Source organism: Trichosurus vulpecula, chromosome 5, assembly GCF_011100635.1.
Source record: "Trichosurus vulpecula isolate mTriVul1 chromosome 5, mTriVul1.pri, whole genome shotgun sequence".
In the NCBI taxonomy this organism is placed as follows: Eukaryota; Metazoa; Chordata; class Mammalia; order Diprotodontia; family Phalangeridae; genus Trichosurus; species Trichosurus vulpecula.
This window is the reverse complement of record NC_050577.1, coordinates 280,287,184-280,304,399: the sequence shown is the minus strand read 5'-3', so window position 1 is coordinate 280,304,399 and position 17,216 is coordinate 280,287,184. Positions and strand designations below refer to the sequence as shown.

Genomic DNA, 17,216 nt, shown 5'->3' with positions numbered 1-17,216 from the left:
AAATCATACAATCAATGATTTCATGAAAGAGAACTACAATAATGAGACAGAAATTTTTATTGCCAATGTTTTTGATAAAGGAATTTCTAAAATATATAGAGAACTAGGTCAAATTTATAAGAATACAAGTCATTCCCCAACTGATAAATGGTCAAAGGATATAAATGGGCAGTTTTCAGAGGAAAAAGTTAAAGCTATCTATAGTCATATGAAAAATTGCTCTAAATCACTATTGATTAGAGAAATGCAAATCACAACAACTCTGAGGTAGCACCATACACCTATCAGATTGGCCAATATGACAGAAAAGGAAAATCATAAACGTTGGAGAAGATGTGGGAAAACTGGAACATTTATGCATTGTTGGTGGAATTGTGAACTGATCCAACTATTCTAGAGAGCAATTTGGAACCATGCCCAAAGCACGATAAAACTGTGCATACCCTCTGATCTAGCAATACCACTATTAGGTCTATATTACAAAGACATCATAAAAAAGGAAAAACGATCCACACATACAAAAATATTTATAGCAGTTCTTTTTGTGGTGGTAAAGAATTGGAAATTAAGATGATGCTCATCAAATTGAGAATGGCTGAACAAGTTGTGGTATATGAATATAATGGAATATTATTGTGCTATAAGAAATGATGAGCAGGCAGATTTCAGAAAAATCCTGAAAGACTTACATGAACTGATGCTAAGTAAAGTGAGCAGAACCAGGAGAACATTGTACACGACAGCAACAATATTGTGTAATGATCAACTCTGACAGACTTAGCTCTTCTTAGAAATACAATGATCTAAGACAATTCCAAAAGACTCACAATGGAATATACTATCTACGTCCAGAGAAAGAACTATGAAGTCTGAATGCAGATCAAAATATTCTATTTTCACTTTGTTTTTTGCTTATTTCTTTCTCATGATTTTTCCCCTTTGTTCTGATTTTTCTTTCACATGACGAATGTGAAATATTTTTAATATGATTGTACATGTACAACCTTTATCAGATTGCTTGCCATCTTGGGGACGGGGAGCAAAGAGAAGGAGGTAGAAAAAAATTTGGAACTCAAAATCTTATAAAAGTGAATGCTGAAAAACTATCTTTACATTAATTTGAAAAAATAAAATACTATATTAAGCGGGGAAACATTTTTTTAAAAGAGAAAAATTTTAAAAAAAGTAAACACTGAATAATTACGACCAAGTTCAGTCCTAAAGAAGTGATGAGAAAATGTCTTTTCCTTCTTTCTCTGTAGAGGTGGGGGGCTATGGGTTCAAAATACTGCAATCATTGTCAGAATCGGTTGATTATTACTTAGTTTTGTTCAACTGCTTTTTTTCCTTCTTTTTTCTTATTTTTTGCTAAAGGGAATGGCTCTCTGGGTGGAAGTTAGAAATATACATGTGTATTGTTGTTAGATATATAATATTCACATATACATATACACGCATATATATATATACATATATATATATATATATATATATAGAGAGAGAGAGAGAGAGAGAGAAATGAAGGTGATATAAAAACAAAATGTATCTATAATTTTTTTTAACCATAAATAAGTCTCAGATTGGCTCTCACACATTAACCCTGCCATTAAACTACCCTCTGCTGTTTTCGGTTTTATTTCACAATGTGCTTATATAACAACAATGTTACCTGCAGCTACTCTAGCTGTGCAAGGACAGTAACACCAGCACACAAGAGGGGTGCTAGCATAGGTTCTTTGATCTGCTTTTCTAAGGAAAGCGACTTCAAGGTGTTTACAATCTCACTTTAATTAAATATACATATATTATTCACTTAGTTCAGGGGAAAAAGTAAGCACTCTGAACTTCAGAACAAATACAAACAGAAATCACAAACGGAGAAAATATAAACAGATCAACCTACAGGTTTCTGTCTGACCATAGCAATACATACATAGTTACCAGAGAGAGAAGCACCAACATCTAGTTCTCAAAGCTGGCGGGGGGGGGGGGGGGGGGGGTCCTTAACAGCTACCCAGAGTATCCACACCAACACTCTTCCAATGAATGTGCCCCCAAAGCAAAATGCCAACCTCAGAGGATACATACCCTGTTTAGGGCCCTGGGGCTTAGCGCCTACTTAGCAAAAGAGTGTAGATCTGACACTTAGCATCTACTTAGCAAAAGAGTGTGGGAAAGATCTTTAATGATTAGCACCACATTATATATATTATTTCCAATCAATGACTCTTGATTCAAACAAAGGCAAGACTCAAAGGCACTTGAGTGCCTTAGTGCTAAGAAACACTCCAAAACAAAAGACAACAAAAAAGTCCCACTCTGCTTGTGATTGCAGCTTAGCAAGCTAATTTTAACATTACTACTAATCTTTAGGCCTAGAAAAATAAATATTTTAAGTACATATAATATATTCAAAAGAGTGCAATAAAGGAATAAACCAGTAAGAAATAAGTTCAATAAGTAACAGTTAAAGTTTCCACATAGAGTTGGGTAGAAAATCACACTTTACATGGTTCCCATGGAACCATGTGAAGATAAAAGCATGTCTGAATGTCAAATTACACTTACACACACACACATAAAACATCCCAGGAAAATTCTGAAAAAGCAGCAAAAAAAAACCAATGATCCAGTGTACAAAAGAGAAGCAACTATAAACTACACAAAATGACTGCCAAATTCCTGCAAAAGCTCAAAGGAGAGGCAAACCACTGTAGAGCAAAATTCACAAGGAGCTAAGTAACATAGCAGGTAACAGAATTAGACTACCACCTAGATTCAAGGATCTTTTAGTTTCAATATTAGATAAATGGAAAGCAGGGAGGGAGGGAAAAACAGAGGGAGGAAGGAAGGAAGGAAGGAAGGAGGAAGAAATGGGCTTGATACATAAATCAAGAAGAGACAATGATGGTAAATAAAACTACAGACTTAGGTCCCTCATGTAGAATAATGCAAAAAATATTACATAAAATATTGGTAAAGAAGCTACATTAAACATTAAAAATAGTACAGACCAAGACCAGGTTAAACCTATACCAAAAATGCAGTGTCGGCACAACATAAGGAAAACTATAAACATACAAGAACATGACAAAAATAATTTAAAAAAAACAATTATATCAATAAATGCTGAAAAACTTTTGACAAAGTCCACTACACATTTCTATAAGTAAAACCCTAGGAAGAAATGGATTTTACCTTGACATGGTAAGTAAAAACCAAAAACAAACATTACAAATAATGAAACTAGGTCATAAGCCTTTCTAATAAAGCCAGTGCTAAAACAAGGATGTCAATTATCACCACTGTTTTTTGATCGAGTTATAGAAATAGTAGTTATAGTAATATGACAAGAGAAAAGAAATCGATAGAAGAAACACAAAAAGAAAAAGTATTATTTTTTTGTAGATAATATGATCTACTAAAACAACCCTAATGAGTTAACCAAAAAAATTAACTGAAACAATTCAGCAAGCTTTCAGGTTACAAAGTAAATCCACACAAATAATCAATATTTCTTTGTATTACCAACAAAACCCAGCAGAAAGAAACAGAAAATTTTGAAGTTTCTTTCAAAACAGATACAGAATGCATAAATATTTGGAAGTCTACCTACCAGGGCATACACAAAAACTATATTAACACAACTATAAAACATTCTTTACATACAAACCTAAATAATTGAAGTAATGTTCATTACTCTATAATGGCAAGCAAAGAGGGACTTTTTGTTTTGCTCTTTTTTCTTTTGGAGTTCTAGTTCTTCTCAGCACTGCGGTAATCAAGGGCCTCTGACTGAGACTTGCCTTTGTTTGAATCAAGAGTCTTTGATGACCTGCTTAGTCACATGGGTTTGAGTCTCATGGTTGTGATGCCCTCTGACCCTGAAGAAGTGTATATATACTCTGAGGTTAGCATTTTCCTTGGGGGCTCACTCATAGGAAGAGTATTCCTATGACTTGGCCAGCCAAGACTCTGGGTAGCCTTTAAGGAACCCCCTCCCCCCAGCTGAAGTTTCCTGGTGCCAATTCCTGGCATGCTATATAAATGCTACATAAATGTTTATTCCCTTCCCCTTTTCTCCAAATATGTATATCACAATCCCTCCATGCCCACCCATCCTGGGTGACTCTTGTCCAAGTCCTCCCCTACATCATCATCCCAGTGGATTCATCAATGTACTGGAGGCTTTCCTTGATTTCTCCTGACACCAAGATGCCGGCAGAGTACTAACCACTCATCATCCCTTGCTCTTACCATATGACCAGCCCATCTTCTCTTCCTTGCATGACATTTCTATTCTTCAGAATTTCTCAAAAGTTATATACTGCAGCCTGCACACACCAATCATTTGCCTCTCCTCTGCCTTCTGAATGATATTTTTTTTTATTCTTCAAAGTGTACCAAGGGTGACAAAGTATCAGTGCTGGTATTGAAACGACAGGTCTTTGCTTTCATGGGAAACTTGAAGTCATTACAGGAGCTTTGAAATTTCCCAAAGGCTATTTAATCTATTATCTTTCTCCTGTTCAATTTAACACAAGGCCCTATTTCTATTACACCACTACATGATGGTGATGCCAACAAAGTATGAGCTCTGCCAGGTTTTAGCATACTGGAAAGACTTCAAGTGTAACCCTGGCAACAGGCAAATTCTGGTTTTCAAGGACCAACCTAGCTAAGTACTGAAAGGCACATCACTACTACAATGACCATGCAGTGAGAATTTTTATTTGAAAATGACAATCCATGAAAAACTAGAAATGACCTTCAGTTCTTTAATCATAGTAATGCCATAATCCTACATATTTTCAAAATCTTACATGTACACATGTACATATATCACAAACATTTTAGTATATTGAGAAAAGCACTGGCCCTCCTGTTAGAAGGCCTAGATTTGGATCTCGACTCAGGTTAAACTTGGCCTCAGGTTAAACCTGGCCAAGGGATTTAGACTCTCCAGAATTCATCTATAAAATGAGGAAAATGGGCTAATCTCTAATAACATGTCCAGCTCTAAATCCTAAGATCCAAAATCAAGTGTTTATACTGGGCAAATTCTAATTTATCTAAGCTAGTTACTTTTTCTAAATTACATGAAATAAGGAAAAAGACAACATGAAGGGACAATATAGGATAATAGATTTCGAGTTAGAAGAGACCTTAAAAGTCACTGAACCCAGCCTCCTCATTTAGCAGATGGGACAATTGAAGGCCAGGAGGATAAGTGACTTGTTCAGGGTCACACAGATAGTAAGTATCTAAAGTGGTATTCAAACCCAAGTCTAGCACTACCGTAGCCATGGACACCATGATGCGTTTCCCTTTTTCCTTTGTCTAAAATGATAAATACACACACACACACACACACAAAAAAGGTTTATTGGTTTTGAATTGACTTCTCAAAGGTCTTCTTTTTTTCCTTCAAAAAAGGAAAAAATATGTTATAACTTTTCATTACTTTCTACTGCTGTTCTGTTTATTCCACTTGGCTTATATTGTTGCCAGGAAACAAGTTCATTGTAGAATTTCTCAGCCCACAATGCAAACTCCTGGCTTGTATCAAAGACATCAAACTTTGTAACCAGGCAAATTCTTTGCTACAGGTGGCACCGTATGGGGGCTATCCCTATCTGTACAACTGGCTCTATTTTCAAAACAGGTGCAAGATAAAGACTTTGCACAAAACAGAAGTTACATCTAGCAAATGGAATAAATTGGTGTCTGGCTCACAAGAGAAAAGGAATATTCAATGAACTTAGCCGTCAAGATCTATCAGCTTACTCAATTAAACATTCTGCCTTTTGCCCTAAGCCTTTCAGATGAAATGTCAGCCCACCCCAAAGACTTCAAACTTGTTTCCAAAGGCAATCATCCAACCGCAGCCTGAATAAATATTTGCAAAGGAAGGTAGGATCTTTATCTGCATAGTTGAGAGGGGGAAGGAGGAAAAAGGAATAGGAGGAAACTCGTCCCTCAGTATGAGGCCGCTGACTCACCTAGAGCAGAGGCCAAGACTTTACCCTCCAGGAAATCAGGCTCTGCCCGAACTCTCATCAGAGAAACAAGGGCATCAGAGAAGCTACACCATGCTACCCAAAAGCATTAAGTGCTGCTTTTAATAGTTACCATTCTTTAAATCGAAACCAAAAACTGGATTAATTTCCAAAACCTCCACGGCTTCTGGCCAATAGAGAAGCGTCTTTATTGTGGGGTGGGGAACTTGGAAGTGACACTTTATAAACTACACGAAGGCGGGACAGACTCAGGCCCCTGCTCCACAGCCGTGGTCCAGGGTGAGGGTGAATGAGATCCGGCAAACCCCGGGAACCATAGCACAGGGACTGGGCAGCCCAACGAGCCCGGCCCGCCCGGGGAAGGACGCCGAGGTGCGACGCTCCCGCGTTTCGGGGCAAACCGCGGCAGTCCCCGGGGGTTGTGCGAATGTGGGAGGGAGACTCGGGCACGCCCCCTTCACCCTCCCCGGGTCAGGGCCAGGAGCTTCAGGGAGGGGCCAGGGAGACGCAAGCCCGGCCACGCGGGGTGTCCTCTCCCACCCGCCCCTTCGGCCAGCCTGGGCCCCGCCTCGCCCCTCACTTCCGAGACCCGTGGAACGCCGAGGGCTAGGCTTAGTGTCCCTTTACCTGCTCCCAGCTGCCGCGAGCGCTGCCGCTGCAGTCACCGGCTTCTGGGCCGCTTACCCCTCCCCCGACCCCTCCCCCAGTCTCCACACGCACCCAATCTGGGCCCCTCGAGGCAGAGCTGTCTCCAACTTGTTCCCCAGTTTGGGGGGTGGGGGTAGGGGTGAGAAGGTCCTGAGCCAACCTCAGCCTCCCGGAAGTTGATTTCCCTTCAAGGCCCGCCCTCCGCAGAAGCCGTCATTTACCGCACAGATGCATGTCACGTGGTGTTCAGTTGAAACTCCACCCTTAACACGCACAGACATTTAGATGCTCTCCTCCATCCCCCTCTTCCCGTTTCCCCCTCCCTTTTTTTCTCTCTCTTCTGTCTCATATCCCTCTTCTCACTCGTCTCCCCCTCACTCTCTGTCATCTTACCATCTTCTTCCACAGGCATTCATCTTCCTCTTCCCTGGCCTAGATGCCCACTTTTCCCAGGATCCCTTTCAGACGTGCAACCTGATCATCTTTATTAGTCCAGGCCATTCCTGGCTGTGGGGAATCTCAGCCAGAGAACCCCCACCCCCATTTTTGTAAATATGTTGGAATGTCATATGATGGCAATAGGTCCAGGGCTTCAGCAGGTCCTTCCCTGCTCTTCAGACCACAACTTGAGCAGGGTTTTTGGGTGTTCCTCAAGGTATATTTGAATAGTCACCTCCATTGTTGATTTATATTTCCTCTTGGATCTTTTCCTTTACCTTCACTGGATCCCTTCCTTTCAAACTAAGCAACTCTGTTTTTGACCATCTTTATTCTTTTCATTTATTCCAGACTTCATAAAATTCTTCAGTGCCACCCGGTGACAGGCAGTGTGGTCTAAGTAGCTGGGATACTTTGAAATCATTCCCAACACCTGAGTTGGAGTCTTGAGTCTGGCTACTCACTACCTATGAGATCACTTTATGACTCAATTTCCTCATCGGTAAAATTAAGTTTTCGTATCATTTTCTGACCCCCCCCCTCCGCAGCTCAGATCTAACCTCAAACACTTACTAGCTGTGAAACCCTGAGCAAGTCATTTAACTGCTGTTTGCCTCAGTTTCCTCATCTGTAAAATGGTGATAATAGTAATACACATCTTGCAGAGTTATTGTGAGATTCAAATATGATAATATTTATAAAGGCATATAGCATAGTCCAACATACTGGGCATATATAAATGCTTATTCCTTTCACTTTCCTTCTGCTACCTTCACTCAATAACCTCTCCTCAGCCTTCAAGGTTCACACCACTCAGATACATTATCCTATTCAAATCAAAGTGGTTCTTCTGTACTGGTTCCCAGGTCACTGTCATTCCTTTCTCAAGGAGTTCAGTTCCTGCTCTTATATTTGAGGACCTCAGATAGTCTTGCATCACAGTTTATCATCTCACCTCCAAAGGTTTATCTACCTCAGGAACAAAAAGGTATTGTCATACCTTTGATCCCTTCGCCGCCCTCAAGTATTCCACCTCTCCAAAACTCTGAAATGTCTTTATATTACAAGAAAATATATCCTTCCAGCTTTCCTTTATCCTCTGAAACCCAATATTTACCCTCACTATTATTTCCAGGCACTTTACTCAGTGTTGGGATTCAAATAAATTGACAACTGGTTCTGCACAGGACCAAGCCCAGGTGCCATCTCTGCTATTGATGTGGCAGGCACAGGCCCCAACCCACTAACAATTGGTTCTCAGAACTAAACCTAAAATCAGGTACAGGTTTTATCCAACTGGTATGAACCAGCTGAATCCCACCACTGACTACCTTTCTCTTTTCTCTGGCTTCAGTTTCCTCCCTTCATAAGCTCAATTCTTATTAGTTAATAAGTTCAACTTTATGTTTTCCTTGATTCTCCAATCTCTTGTCCCCTTGTTCTGCCAACACTCATCCCTAGATTACTCCAACCATTGCCTTGTTCAGGTACTTCATAATGTCTTTGAAAGGCATCATACAATTTTTCTACCTGGATCCACTGCAAATTTACATTATCCAATCTCAAATGAATCCTCATTACTAAACACATACCAGAAAAAAAGTTCCAACTATGTGCCAGACACTCTGTTAAGGTGGGTATACAATTATAAAGAATGAAATAATTCCTACTTACAAGAAACTTACTTAATAGGGGAGACAAGAATGTGTGTTCTTATATAAGCATAGTTCATGGATATCATGGATACATATGATCTGAGATCTGGCCAATCTCTGGAGAGATGAGCACATAAATGTGCTACCAGCATGCCATGTGCCATGGGCAGAAGGAGCAGACAGGCCCAAGAAGGGCAGCCACAGCTGAATGTTCATTCCTCAAGTCTATGAGAAGGGTATAGGCCTAGAATTATAACTATTTGACCACCACCACCCCCCTTGAATATTGGTAGTCTAGGAGGTGATAGGTTCAGAACAAAAGCTGCTTCCCTATTGTCTCTTAGAAAGGAGAGTAGAATTTAGCTTTCACTTACAACTTGGCTCTATCCCACCAAACACTGGTTATACAAGAGACCATCAAAAATAGTGAAAATGAAATAAGTCCATTTTCCCAAGCAAAACAGCAAGCAGAAAGATGTGATATATATTAGAATATACCAAATAATACATAAAATTAATTAACTCTTCAGCTGGGCGCGAGAGCTCAGCTCAAACCAGGAGAAAAAGAACAATCACAGCCAGAAGAGGCCCATTTTCAACAATCTCTAGAATTTCAAACTTGTCCAGGGACGTGAAGAGATCATCGAAACATATAGATCCTCCATGAGTCTTTCTCTCTCTCTCTGCTACCTCTCTTCAGTGTCATTAGTCCAATTGATTCTCTGAAAAATGTCTCTGAAACCAATTCACTAAGTCAGTTAGGAAAAAAAAATCTCCAAAGGTTTGTTTGGAAGCTGGTTTATGTATGTAAATTTACACAACATAAACATAAAGTGAACAAATACAAATGTATACAAGGTAGTGGGATCAGAAAAGGCTTCATACAGGTGATTCTGTAAGCATAAGCAAAGTGGATTTTTGTTGTATTTTTTGGAGTTTAGTTTTCCAGGATCCATGGCCATAGCAATCTCTTGTTCCCAGGTGTTAGATATGAGTTCTATGTTTCAAAACATCTCCACCCAGACCCATGTAGATTGTAAGGGCCAGGTGTCACCTGTTTAAATTGTAAAGGTCAAGACCCTGAAGGGGTGGAGTGTAAGTATAAAGCAGGTGGGCACTGGTCAGTGAGTAGGGAACCTTTAGAGTTGAAATGCACAAGCTAGGATGCTATATGTGCCTTGATCAGCCCCTATCAACACTTTGGGGGAATCTATGTTTGCCTCAACTGGCCCCCATTGAGGCTTGAGGGATTTAGGGGAATTCACAAGTTGTGCCTATCTCAGTTGGCCCCATCAAGACTTAGGGGAAGTTGCCCCTCCTTCTCACTGGCCCCTGTGATTAGGGTGATTAGGGAATGCTGTAGGAGCTGGTGCTCAGCAACCCTTGTGAGAAGGTTAGATAGAATAAAGTCTTCATTGTTTGTTAACCCCTTTGAAGCTGTCTTTGCTTTATAAAAGAAGATCAAAAAACCTGTGCTAGCAGGTCATCCTGGGTGTGCTAGGGTGCTTGCTAATACCGATTCATGAATGGAATTTTAAAGGGGAAAAAAGGGGCTCTCTGAGGCAGAGATGAGGGTAGAAAGCATTCCAAGTATAGGGGATAGCCAGTTTGAAGTCATGCAGATGGGAAATGAAGTGTCAGGTGTGAAGGCCAGTGTAGCTGGATTGAAGAGTTCAGGAAAGGGAGTAACAGCCATTGAATCTGGAAAGATATGTTGATGTCAGGGTCAAAATTTAAACAGAGGTTATATTTTGTTCTAGTGGCAATAGGACTGCTTGATTGGGAGAATCATATATGATTAGATTTGCGCATAAGAAAAAATATTTTGGCAGCAATTAGATAAATTCAAGTGGAAAGAGACTTAAGGCAGAGAGACCAATTAGGAGGCTGTCACAATAATTTAAAAGAGGGATAACAAAGACCTGATCTAAAGTGACGGCTGTGTGAGTGGAGTGAAGGAATCATATGCCAATGATCTGTGAAGACAGAAATGAAAAGATTTAACAAATGACTGGATATTGTGGGGTTAGGAAGAGTGAAAAATGCAGGATAATAGTGAGATAAACCTGAGATGATAGAAGGATGATGGAACCTTAAACAGAAACCAAGAAGTTTGGAAGAGGGCAGGGTTTGTTAGGAAAAATAATGTTTAGTTTTATACATCTAGTTTAAGAAGCATAATTGTTGCTTAAGGACTAAAGCTCAGGAGAGAGGTTGGGGTTGTATACATAGATTGGTGAATTATCTGTTTAGATATGATAGTTAAGCCCAAGAGGCCTAATGAAGTCACCAAAAGAGTGTAAAGAGAAAGGAGAAGAGAGTCTAGGACAGAACCATAGGCAACACCCACATTTTGGGGCTATAATTTGAGCCAAGAAAGGAGAATTATACAGAGTAGTGAGACATGTAAGAGGAGAACCAAAGTAACTTCAGAGTCATCCTCAGCTCTTTCCTCTCCTTTAATCCTCATATGAAATTAGCTGCCAAGTCTTGTCAATTCCACCTCCATAATCACCAAGTCTTTAAGCACTTACTATATGTCAGTCATTATGCTAAGTACTAGGAATAGAAAAAGGAAAAATAAAACTGTCCCTACTTTCAAAGAGCTTACATATAGAAGAAGAAAACTTGTATACAAACAAGCATGTATGAAACAAATACAAGATTAATGTATAGATGAACATAATTTTGAAGGAAATAAAGAATTCTAGTGGTGAAGTGAGAGTGAAATTCAGACATGGGGGGATAGCAATGCAAAACTACAAAGATGGAAAATGGAGTATCCTATATGAAGAACAGTAAGAAGACCAGTTTGACTAGACTAAAGAGTGAAGTAAAGGGAGTGATGCCAGGTTGTGAAGGGTTTTAAAAGCTAATCAAATGAATTTATATTTGACTTGGAATTTATTGAGTTGTGAATTGACATCATCAGACCTACATGTAAGGAAAATCACTTTGGCAGCTGTGTGGAGGATGAATTAGAGAGGAGAGATACTCATTTCATGGAGACCAGTTTTAAGAAGGGTAATAATTTTTTTGTGTGGAAAGATTTATTTTTGCTTAAATTGTTTAACTCTTATGCAATATTTTTTTTCATTCTGCCAGCCTCATTTTATTTTTTTTTTATAAATTTATTTATTTAACATATTTGGTTTTCAGCATTGATTTTCACAAGAGTTTGAATTACATATTTTCTCCCCATTTCTACCCTCCCCCCCACTCCAAGATGGCATATATTCTGGTTGCCCTGTTCCCCAGTCCGCCCTCCCCTCTATCACCCCCCTCCCCTCTCATCCCCTTTTCACTTCCTTTCTTGTAGGGCAAGATAAATTTCTATGCCCCATTGCCTGTGTATCTTATTTTTTAGTTGCATGCAAAAACTTTTTTTTTGTTTTTGAACATCTGTTTTTAAAACTTTGAGTTCCAAATCCTCTCCCCTCTTCCCTTCCCACCCACCCTCCCTAAAAGTCGAGCAATTCAACCTAGGCCACATGTGTATCATTATGTACAACCCTTCCACACTACTCATGTTGTGAAAGGCTAACTACATTTTGCTCCTTCCCAACCCATCCCGCTTTATTGAATTTTCTCCTTTGACCCTGTCCCCTTTCCAAAGTGTTTATTTTGATTACCTCCACCCCCATCTGCCCTGCCCTCCATCATCCCCCCCCTTTTATTTTTTTTTATCTTCCTCCCTCTTCTTTCCTGTGGGGTAAGATACCCAACAGAGTATGTATGGTATTCCCTCCTCAGGCCAAATCTGATGACAGCAAGGTTCACTCATTCCCCCGTCACCTGCCCTCTCCCCTCCTCCCACAGACCTGCTTCCTCTTGCTACCTTTATGCGAGATAATCCATCCCATTCTATCTCTCCCTATCTCCCTCTCTCAGTATGTTGCTCTCTCATCCCTTAATTTCATCTTATTTCTTTTAGATATCTTCCCTTCATCTCCAACTCACCCTGTATCTGCTCTCTCTCTTTTACATATATATATGTATATATATATATATACATGCACATACACATATATATACATACATACATATACACATAGATATATACATACATACACATTCACTTATATATATATACATAAACATATATATATGCATATTCCTTTCAGCTACCCTAATACTGAGGTCTCATGAATCATACATGTCATCTTTCCATGTAGGAATGTACAAGTTCAACTTTAGTAAGTCCCTTGCAATTTCCATTTCTTGATTACCTTTTCATGCTTCTCTTGATTCTTGTGTTTGAAAGTCAAATTTTCTATTCAGTTCTGGTCTTTTCACTGAGAAAGCTTGAAAGTCCTCTATTTTATTGAAAGTCCATATTTAATCCTAGCTCCATTGACCTCCGGAATATCGCATTCCAAGCCCTTCAATCTCTTAATATGGAAGCTGCCAGATCTTGGATTATTCTGATTGGGTTTCCACAATACTCAAATTGTTTCTTTCTGGCTGCTTGCAGTATTTTCTCCTTGATCTGGGAGCTCTGGAATTTGGCGACAATATTCCTAGGAGATTTCTTTTTGGGATCTATTTGAGGAGGCGATCGATGGATTCTTTCAATTTCTATTTTGCCCTGTGGCTCTAGAATATCAGGCCAGTTCTCCTTGATAATTTCTTGAAAGATGGTATCTAGGCTCTTTTTTTGATCATGGCTTTCAGGTAGTCCAATAATTTTTAAATTCTCTCTCCTGGATCTATTTTCCAGGTCAGTGGTTTTTCCAATGAGATATTTCACATTGTCTTCCATTTTTTCATTCCTTTGGTTCTGTTTTATAATATCCTGATTTCTCATCAAGTCACTAGCTTCCACTTGCTCCAATCTAATTTTTAAAGTAGTATTTTCTTCAGTGGTCTTTTGAACCTCCTTTTCCATTTGGCTAATTCTGCCTTTCAAGGCATTCTTCTCCTCATTGGCTTTTTGGAGCTCTTTTGCCATTTGAGTTAATCTATTTTTTAAGGTGTTGTTTTCTTCAGTGTATTTTTCATTATTTTTTTGGGTCTCCTTTAGCAAGTCATTGACTTGTTTTTCATGGTTTTCTCGCATCCTTCTCATTTCTCTTCCCAATTTTTCCTCTACTTCTCTAACTTGCTTTTCCAAATCCTTTTTGAGCTCTTCCATGGCCTGGAACCACTTCATGTTTTTCTTGGAGGCTTTGGTTGTAGGCTCTATGACTTTATTGTCTTCTTTAGGCTGTATGTTTTGGTCTTCTTTGTCACCAAAGAAAGAATCCAAAGTCTGAGACTGAATCTGGGCGCGTTTTCGCTGCCTGGCCATATTCCCAACCAACTAACTTGACCCTTGAGTTTTTCAGTGGGGTTTGACTGCTTGTAGACTAATGAGTTCTATGTTCCACATTTGGGGGGGAGGTGCCGGCTCTGTCACACCAGCACTCCTCCTTCCCCAAGAACCCCCAGCTTTGGCTGGGCTTAGATCTTTAGCAGGCTGTGCACTCCTGCTCTGATCTGCCACTTAATTCCTCCCACCAGGTGGGCCTGGGGCCAGAAGCAGCAGCAACTGTAGCTGCCCCACCTCCGCTGCTGCCGGGGCTGGAAGCCGAACCTCGAACTCCTTCCACTCCCGCAGCTTTTCCCACTAACTTTCTCCGCAGTCTTTGGTGTTTGTCGGTTGAGGAGTCTCATAACTGCCGCAGCTCACATAATCAGGGCGCTAGGGACCCCATCCGCCCGACTCCCAGTTTGGTTGTTCCACGCTGCTCAGGCTGGGCTCTGCTCCACTCCGTTCCCAGCTCCCAGCTCCATGTGGGATAGACCTCACCCAGAGACCATCCAGGCTGTCCTGGGCTGGAGCCCTGCTTCCCTCTGCTGTTCTGTGGGTTCTGCCATTCTAGAATTGGTTCAGAGCCATTTTTTATAGGTTTTTGGAGGGACTCGATACGGAGCTCACACTAGTCCCTGCTTACCAGCCGACATCTTGGCTCCAAGAAGGGTAATAATTTAGATGAGAAGTAATGAGAGCCTGAACTAGAGTAGTAGCCATATTTGTAAAGAAGAGAACAGAAGCTAGAAGGAGTATACACAGACAGAGGGGATTATAAGCTAAAAAATAAAATTAAGGGGTGAGAGAGTAATACACCAGGAGAAAGAGAAAGGAAGAGGTAGAATGGGGTAAATTATCTCACATAGAAGAGGCAAGAAAAAGCTTTTATGGTGTAGGGGAAGAGGGGGGAGTTAAGGAGGAGTGAATGAACCTTGCTCTCATCTGAATGGGCTCAAAGAGGAAATAAGTGGGTATAGAAATCTATCTTACCCTACAGGAAAGTGGGAGAGGAAGGGGATAAAAGAAAGGGGAAGGGGTAAAGGGATAGTCATAAGCAAAACACTTTTGAGGAGAGAGAGAATAGAATAAACGAGGCAGGGGGAATAGGATGGAGGGAAATACAGTTAGCAATAGCAACTGTGAAAAAAATTTTGAAGCAAGTTTCTCTGGTAAAGGCCTCATTTCTCAAGCATATAGAGAACGGAATCAAATTTATAAAAATAAGAGCCATTCCCCAATTGATAAATGATCAAAAGATGTAATCAGTTTTCAGATGGAGTAACCAAAATTATCTATAGCTATATGAAAAAATATTCTCAATCACTATTGATTGGAGAAATACGAATTGAAATAATTCTGAGGTACTACCTCATACCTATTAGATTATCTAATAGGACAGAAAAGGTAAATGCCAAATGTCAGAGAGGACATGAGGAAAAACGAGACATTACTGCACTGTTGGTGGAGTTGTGAACTGACTCAATCATTCTGTAGAGCAGTTTGGATCTATGCCCAAAGGCCTATAAAACCAGGCATACTCTTTGACCTAACGATACCAGTACTAGCTCTGTTTCCCAAAAGAGATAAAAAACAAAAAGGAAAAGGATTTATATGTATAAAAATATTTATAGTAGCTCTTTGCTGGAGATTAAAAATTAGAAATTGAGGGAATGCCCTTCAGTTGGGGAATAGCTGGTGATTATGATGGAATACTTTTGTACTATTATACTATAAGAAATGATGAGCAGGATGCTCTCAGAAAAAGCTGGAAAGACTTTCATGGACTGATGCAAAGTGAAAAGTACTGTATACAAAGTAACAGCAATATTGTAAGATGATCAGCCATGAATGACTTAGCTATTCTCAGCAATAAGATGATCCAAGACAGTTCTGAAGGCCTGATGATGAAAAATGCTATCCATCCCCAGAGAAATAATTCATGGTGTCTGAATACAGATTGAAGCACACTTTTTTAAAACTTTCTTTTTTTTCTTGAGTTTTTGTTTTTTTTCACAACATGACTATTACAAATATGTTTTACATGACTACACATGTATACCCTACAGTATTTCCCCATGTATAAGATGCACCCTTTTTTTTAAAAACTTTGGGGTCTAAAAACTGGGTGCATCTTATACAGTGGTTGTAGATTTTTTTACTTTCATTTCCCTCTTTTTCCCACTTGTCTTTGTGCTCATTGTTGTAGATCTTTTAATTTGTATTTCCTGCCTTTTCGTGCTTGTTGTCTTTGCACTCATTGTTTTCGCATTTGTTACGGGTATATTAGGTTACATTTTGCCACATTCTGCCCAGAAATGGCTCAGAAAAGATTTTCGTACAGTGCTGAATTCAAGTTAAAAGTGATCCAGTTTGCAAAAGTGAATGGAAATCGTGCTGCTGAATATAAGTTTGGTCCTCCTCCAACTGAGAAAACAATCTGAGACTGGCTACGGGAAGAAGAAACCCTACTGAAAACACCATGGCAGAAGGCGGCCATGAGAGGCAAGTCAACAAAATGGCCTGATTTAGAGAGGGAATTTAAGATGTGAATTGAATAGTAAAGGGCAATTGGAATTCCTGTGTCCACAAAGATGGTTCAGCATGAGGCAAGAGGAATTGCTGATGAAAAAGAAGTTACTGATTTCAAAGGAGGACAGAATTGGTGCTTCAGGTTCATGAAATGGAATGGACTAAGCATGTGTACATGCACCAGACTTGCCCAAAAGATGCCTGAACGCTATGAGCAGATGAATAAAACTTGAGTTCAATAACTTTATGTAATACATTTTTTTTTTCAAATTTCCAGCCCCACAATTAAAGTGCGTCTTATACATGGGGAAATACGATATATGGAATTGCTTGCCTTCTCAATGGGGGTGGGAGGAGTTAGGAAAGGAGAGAATTTGGAACTCAAGGTTTTAAAAGTAAATGTTAAAAATTATTTTTACATGAAACTGGGAAACAATAAAATATTAAATAAATAAAAAAGGGAAGAAGAAAAAAAAGAGAACAGAAGCAAGAGATATTGGGGAAGCAGAAAATAACAAGATTTGGCAACTAATTTTATGTCTGGAGTAAGGAAGAATGAGAAGGCAAGGATAATTTTTTGTTTTACATCTGGCTTACTGAAAGGATAGTGGTGCCTTGGAAAGAGACAGATAA

At 39.6% G+C, this 17,216-nt stretch overlaps 1 protein-coding gene across 2 annotated transcripts in view; it reads right to left on the bottom strand.

The window, feature by feature from the left end:
- CCDC91 (coiled-coil domain containing 91) overlaps positions 1 to 6,883 on the bottom strand; it is a 543,117-nt gene extending 536,234 nt beyond the window's left edge. The window contains exon 1 of one of the 2 annotated variants that reach the window (XM_036759376.1): positions 6,648 to 6,883. The gene's annotated coding sequence lies outside the window, so the exon portion shown is untranslated. The remainder of the gene's footprint in view (positions 1 to 6,647) is intronic. The other variant, XM_036759375.1, reaches the window with a different exon arrangement.
- Between the last annotated feature and the right edge of the window lie 10,333 nt (positions 6,884 to 17,216).